Raw genomic sequence first — 7,393 nt, 5'->3', positions numbered from 1 at the left:
GAGGAATTTGCCGCTTGACGGAAAGATCGGAAATGGAGCAGGATGGCGGCTCTGTGGGAGGATGGCGGTGTCAAGGGAAGCAGGTGCACCTAGAGAGGATCAGATGTTAGAAAGCGATGGCTCTTTGCCTGTGACAGAGGTTGCCTTATACTGGACAGTCACTTGGAGGGGCGGAGTGACTCCAAGGAGAGGCTCCAGGAGAGGAGCCCAAGGGGGCTTCCCCAAACCTCCTGTGCCCAGCTCTGAGCTAGAACTTCGTTAATCTGTGCATGCGTTTGCTGGGGCTGCCGTAACGAAGTACCACAAACTAGGGGGCCACACAACAGGCATGTATTGTCACAGGGTTCTGGAGGCTGGAGGTCTGAGAACAAGGTGTTGGCAGGGTCGGTTCCTCCTGAGGGCTGAGAGGGGGAATCTGTTCTGTGCTCCCCTAGCATCTGGTGATATGCTGGCCGTCGCTGGTGTTCCCTGGCTTGTGACAGCATAACTCCAGTCTTCACGTAGCATTCTCCCTCCCTGTGTATCTCTCTCTGTGTCCAAATTCCCCTTTTTAAAAGTTCACAGCCACGTTGAATTAGGGCCCACGCTAATGACCCCATCCTAACTCAATCATCTGCAAAGACCCTATTTCCATATAAGGTCACATTCCGAAGCACAGGGGCTTAGGACTTCCACGTGTGAGTTTTGGGGGGACTCAATTCAATGTTGCAAGTGATGGGTCTAGCTCAGCTGTAGAAGCCCTGGTTTGGGACCGACAGAGAGAGGAGAAGCGACACGTGTTCTCGAGAGCCTCTCTTGTTTCTCACAGCCCCATGCTTCCACAGAGGAAGGGACTCTGCTTCCCAGACCCAGAACCCCCAGAAAAGAGCTTCAAGACTGGGTTCACCACAGAAGAAAATCAAATGACAAGCAAACTGATAAGAGGATCAGGGCTCTTCCGGGGTGCGCCTGGGCACGGAACACATTCTATCCAACCCCACCACCGTTTTCCTTCACTGTGGCCAAGATGGCCCCAGTTGAGATGGCACTGAGGTCCCAACGGGCCCCCCTGGGATGTGGAATGAATGGGAACTTGGGTCAGAAAATGTGAGCTCTGCCCTGGCTCTGCCATGGACTGAGTCTGTGGTATCAGGCAGGTGGCCTCCCCTTCCTGGCCAGGGACACTCTCAGACATGCCCCGCAGCCTTGCACACGTACACGTCCCCTCAATCGTCCGTCATCAGAGCATCTGTCTCCACTGTCATGCAGGTCACGCACAGCCCGAGGGCCCATTGTGTGCCACGTCCCTCGTCTTTCTACAGGTGGCCTCAGGGCCACCCCCTGGGAGTTTCCTCCATGGAAAAGTTGCCCAAAGTCCCCCCACAGAGCTCTATCTGCACCCCTTCTGGTAGTTCCTGGCCTCTATTCCCAGACCTGAGGGCAGTCCCGCAGGTGTGGATATTAGGACTAAAGGGACAGTAGAGATGATCTGTGCCCTTCAAGCCAGATGAGGAAACTGAGGCACAGACGGGTGGGTCCCAGAGCGGCCAGGACCCAGGTCTCCCAGCTCTCAGCCTCCCGCGCCCCGTTTCCTCCCCGAGACCACAGCCTGCAGGCTGATCCTGCTCCTCTGGGCCTTCCTGTTTCTCAGGCAGCCCTGAGTGGCTTTTACAGCGTATAATCCGCTTTGCTACAGTGCCCGGTTCTGGGGAACCAGCTGTCGACAGGTGTGGAAGCCACAGACGTGCAGTTTTGTCACAGATTTTGCTCAGTGTGTCAGGCTCACAAGGGCAGTTGTTCTTCATTTGTTCCTACCTGTTTGGCTCCACAGGGTGGCCAGGCCCCCCTCCTGCCCCCGCACCAGGCCTGAGGGCTCCATACCCACCACACACACACACACACACACACACACACACACGGACAGGAACAGACAGACACACACACAGGGACAGACACACACACACGCAGGGACAGGAACAGACACACACTCAGGGACAGGAACGGACACACACACACACACACACACACACAGGGACAGGAACAGACACACACACACGCAGGGACAGGAACAGACACACACACTCAGGGACAGGAACAGACACACACACACACGCAGGGACAGGAACAGACACACACACATACACACACACACACAAGGACAGGAACAGACACACACACACGCAGGGACAGGAACAGACAGACAGACAGACACACACACGGACAGGAACAGACAGACAGACAGACACACACACACACGGACAGGAACAGACACACACACATACACACACAGGGACAGGAACAGACACACACACACACACACACACACACAGGGACAGGAACAGACACACACATACACACACACAGGGACAGGAACAGACACACACACACACACAGGAACAGACACACACACACATACACACACAGGGACAGAAACAGACACACACACACACAGGGACAGGAACAGAGACACACACACACAGGAACAGGCACAAACACACAAGGACAGGAACAGACACACACACACATACACACACAGGGACAGGAACAGACACGCACACACACAGGGGCAGGAACAGACAGACACACACACAAGGACAGGAACAGACACACACACATACACACACATGGGGACAGGAACAGACACACACACACACACACAGATAGGTACAGACAAACACACACACACAGGGATAGGAACAGGCACACACAGGGACAGGAACAGACAGACACACACACACAGGGGCAGGAACAGACAGACACACAGGGATAGGTACAGACACACATACAGGGACAGGAACAGACAGACACACACACACACACGCACTCATACACACAGAAATGTGCACGCACACCCCATGGGTATTCCATGGGGTTGTGAAAAGAATTGAAGGAGATAGTGCTTCTGAATGGATTTTAATGCTCTAAGGTTCTATAAGGTGTCAGGGGTGATTAACCTGTAAGTTCCTCAAGGGCAAGCATGCTGTCTTCTAGTCAGAAACCATCTCCCCACATACATGTAGCCTGGAATATTATTAGACGTAGAGTGGGAGCTCGTTGAATTGAAATCTAATGAACTGAAAATTGCTTTAATATAGAATCATTAAAAAAAAACCAGCATTAATATCCACAGGCCTCTGACCCCAGGGGGAGTTGAAGGTACAGCACAGTGATTTGTGAAGATGCTGGGATTCCAAGGGCAGGTTCAGTGGGTGCTGACACACCTGCCTCATGCCCACTCTCCCCCAAATGCAGAGGCCCTGGCCCTTCCCACTGCAGCCCCGGGTGCGTGATGCCAGGAGTCTGGAGGCATCTAAGAGGCTCAGTGGGAGGGAAGGAGTCAAGAATGACCTCTAGGAAACCTCCAGAAAGCACTGGCAAGTTCCATTTGCAGCCTTTGACTGGAAGTTCGCATTTAATCAGTTAATTCATGCTTTCAATAAGTATTTGTTGACCATCTAATGAGAGGACATAGACTCTGGGCAATCACCAGAGGAAATTTTTTAAAAACACAGACACCATGGCAAGAGATTACGGTTGAAGTGGCCAGAGGTGGAAAGTTTCTGAATGCCCCGGGAAGCACCGCTCTCCTGTCCTCGATGCAAGCTTATACAGTCAGATAGGACACTGCACCTGCCCTCGAGGAGCTAGGCGTCCAGGGGACAGGCAGAGCACTGGCCCCAAGAAAGGCCAATAACGACACTCAGATGGAGTGCTGTGAACCAGGGGAGTCAGTGGAGAAGCAGGTAGGGGATAGTGCAGCTTCCTGAGAGGTGGTCCTGAGAGGCTTCTGTCCTGGGAAACATGGTGGCCGGGATGCGGGATGCGTTTTAGCCGCCCCAAAGCCACATCCGCAGAGAGAAGCCTTCCCCTCTTCAGGAAGAGGAGGGAGTATGTCTCCAGTCTGGGAAACAGGGATGGAGGAGAGATGGTGCCCAATATTAGTCACAGGGAGAAAGTGGCCCGATGCAGTTTGGCGTCCTGGTACAATCTATGGGATCTGAGAAGCTTGCAGAGCTCTCCAGAAATCTTTGCGACAGCCCCAAAGGGTAGCCCAGCCTGGGAAGCCTTGGGCTGGGTGACCCCTCAGGGCTCAGAACACAGCACATTTCATCCCACTTGCCGCCAGCTCTTCAGCCCCCTCATTTCCGAACCTTCCAGACTTTCGGGACAAGTCAGGGCCTCTCATCAAGTACTTTTCTGAGGCAGCTTAGAGATCCACGGACATTTACAGCAGCTCCAGCCCTGGAAATCCACTCCCTGGGTACCTTCCTGGGAGGGAAGTGACAGAGTTAATCTAAGGGCTGAGGGAGGTGGAGAAAGGCCTTGAAACCAGTAAAGCTAGCCAGATTAATAGAAGAAGAGAGGAGGTCGGGGGGGCCCGTTAGGAAGACAAAGAGAAAATCATGCCGGAGCAATAGAGAGGGAAATCTAATATCAACTAGGGAAAAATAAATGGAGACTAGGGCAAACAAATTAGCTTTAATGGGTTCAGTGCTAATACAAGAATAACAGCCGAGCTGCGAATGCCTTTGAGGGGAAGATGGGATAAAGGACCAGAGCAGTCATGCAGGCGACGCTAAGGGTGATGCAGGGATGCAGGGAGGGGCGACCAGCCAAAGGAGTGAGGGGGGGCGGGAGGGGGGCGGAGGTAGAGAGGAGGGAAAACTCAGGGTGAGTGGGTGGGAGAGAGGTGCAGGGGAGGGCTCTGCTGTCTTGGACAGGAGTGGAGGGGACTGGGGAAGGGGCTGAGAAGAGCAGGGGCATCAGCAAGGGGTGGAAATAAAAACCAGCAAGGCAATGGGAGGAGACCGAGGACAGAGGAGGAGACACCCGAGCAGCAAAGACTGCGCAGAAAGGGAGTGCGGACGGGTGGAAATCGAGAGAGTGGAGGGGGATAAACAAACGTGGAAGGGGGGAGAAATACAATGTAATTCCGTTCATTCTCTGGCTAAAGAAAATCATAAAAAAGGAAAAATTCAGCCCCAACCAAATGAAAACCCAGAGGGGCTTCTGAAGTGGGCTTCGCAACGCATGCATGCTTGGTAGGTGATGTGAAGACACATCCGCCCTCAGAGAAGGGTCTGACTGTCCATCCGGAATAAGCACACGTTGCCAGGGGCAGTGCCGGGATATCCGGGAGCCCTCACCTTGAGTCTCAATTCTGCCCCAGTGCAGCCTTGGGCAAAGTTACAGACAGTCTCTACTCTCATCTCTCCATCTGTAAAATGGGGATAATGTGCTATTAGGAGAACTGAATGAGAAGACGCACTTAGAGAGCTCAGCCTGGCTCCAGAGTGAGCCCCTCCCACCATGCTGGCTGTCAGTCTTGTTCGGAAGCGTTGACTCCTGGGAGAAGGGGGGTGAATACTGAAAGTAGCCCTTCCTCCCTTCCTCCTTCCCCTCTTTCCTCTTTTTTTTAAGTCCAATCTTGGAAAAATACCAGCCAAGTTTGGTTCTTTCCCACCTAGAGACTAATCCAGGGGACCCCTCCTTATCCCCCCTCTGTCTCCTTCCCTCTGTCCCTGCCAGCCCTCTCTACCTGTTGGACATGAAAAAATAGGGCTGAACCCTCCTACCCTCTGGGCTGATCTAAGGCAAGAGCATGCAAAGAAGCCAGACTTCTTACCTATTATCCCAGGGGCTCTGGGGGACCCTCAGACCTGCCAGAACTTCAGAGTGTAGGAGGCTGGAAGCTGGTCCTCATGGTCTCACAACCTGGGGGCCTCTTGGGCTGAATTAAAGTGCATGGAGGCCCCACAAGAGGGACAGTGGCCAACAGGCCGGGAGAACAAATCTATAAGAACAAGCCCAGGAATCAGTGAATAAGCGCCTAGCAGGGAACCCAGGAGAGGAGAGAGGAACTGGGATTACTTCCTGCCCCTCAGGGCATTCCAGAACCTTGCCCTTTGCTCATCTCTAAGGATTTTGGAAGAGGAAGAGCAGAAAATGATCCAGGCAGGAAGATAGGGTAGATGGGGTGGGAGAGCTTTGTCACTTGCTGAGAAAGTAAGCTCATTACATTGAAACCATTCCCAGAAAACTATAACATCCAAGAGGGCAGAGACCCACCTGTCTTGATCCCTAGGTGTTCTCGGAGCCTGGAGCCATGCCTGGCAGGGGAGCAGTGATGGTCAGGTGGTAATGGAGAATGTTTGTCTGAGTGCTATATGGGCATTGTGTTACGTAGATCACACAACACACCTAGGAGGAGAGGCGGAGAGAGGTGAAGTCCACGCCAAATTCAGAGGTGGAACAGGGCTTTGAATGTCAGCAGTCTGTCTCCTGAGCCTACTCTGCTAACCTTTACCTACACAGATTCAGTGCATGAAAATAAATGAATAGATGAACCTCAGTCACTCATCAGGGTGAGAGGACAGGTTTTCAAGCTGCTTAACGGTTTGGGCTTCTATGAGGGACTGTTGAGTGGGCCATGTGACAGGGGGTAGAAGGCTGGAGGATGGTACAGGGCCTTCCTCTTGTTGCATGTGGTTCTTGTCAATGTTGCCTCAGCAGCAGGTGATCCAGAGACCAGCAGTCCCGGAACCAGCCTCCTGTGCCCCTCAGATATACCAGCAGCAGCCAGGAGGCACCATCACCTCGGAGGTCCAAGGCCCAGCTCCCTGGGCCCCTCCTCCAATGTCAAAGTTCTGATGACTCCAGCCTCTTCCTTTTCTTCCCCAGTCCTACGAATGGCGGCTTCTTCCACAGTTACTGTCTCAGGGTTACCGCAGTGCTCCTCTGCACTCTTTCTTACAGCCTCCAACGCCTAGAAAAGCAAGTCCTTCCATTAAAGCCTCTCTGTTGAAATACCTAGAAACAGGTTTGTGTTTTCTGACTAGCCCCTGACTGATGCTGTACTTAAAGGTCTGAAGAAACAGGATTCCAAGACTGGCTTGGTCGTGTACTTGGCCTTGAACCCAGAACACAGGGCTGAGCTCCCTGGCAGTGAGATCTGGGGGAGCAAATCTTTTTACGGATAGGACCCTGACAGACATCAAGGGGTAACATCACCCTGCAGCCCTGAGTCAGAAATTTGTCAAGTGGGCCTCTGAGTCTGGGATGTCCGAGTTCCCCAGTGGGATATAGCTTTTGCTACTAAACTTAGGTCCTCCCTAGCTGGAGCTGTCTCTCGTGATTCTTTCCCTAGGGGCATGCTGAAATCTCGCCACCGGGGCTAAAAATTCCTTATCATTCTCCATAACCCTCTACAGCCAGGGTTAGAAGGAAAAAGCTTCCCAACTTAGAACCCGAAGACTCAAGTTGGTGACAGTTTTCTCATCAGTGTAAACTGGTGACAGTAACACCTATCTCACAGAGTTCTCCTGCCTGATCAACAAGGCAGTGTGTGGGCTGTAACGCTCCCTGCAAAGGTGTGAGCCCGACAAGTGTCACACGTTTAATGTTGACCTTGAAG

This window comes from Tursiops truncatus, chromosome 14, assembly GCF_011762595.2.
Source record: "Tursiops truncatus isolate mTurTru1 chromosome 14, mTurTru1.mat.Y, whole genome shotgun sequence".
NCBI classification, from domain to species: Eukaryota; Metazoa; Chordata; class Mammalia; order Artiodactyla; family Delphinidae; genus Tursiops; species Tursiops truncatus.
The sequence above is the reverse complement of the archived record's forward strand: the minus strand, read 5'-3'. Positions refer to the sequence as shown.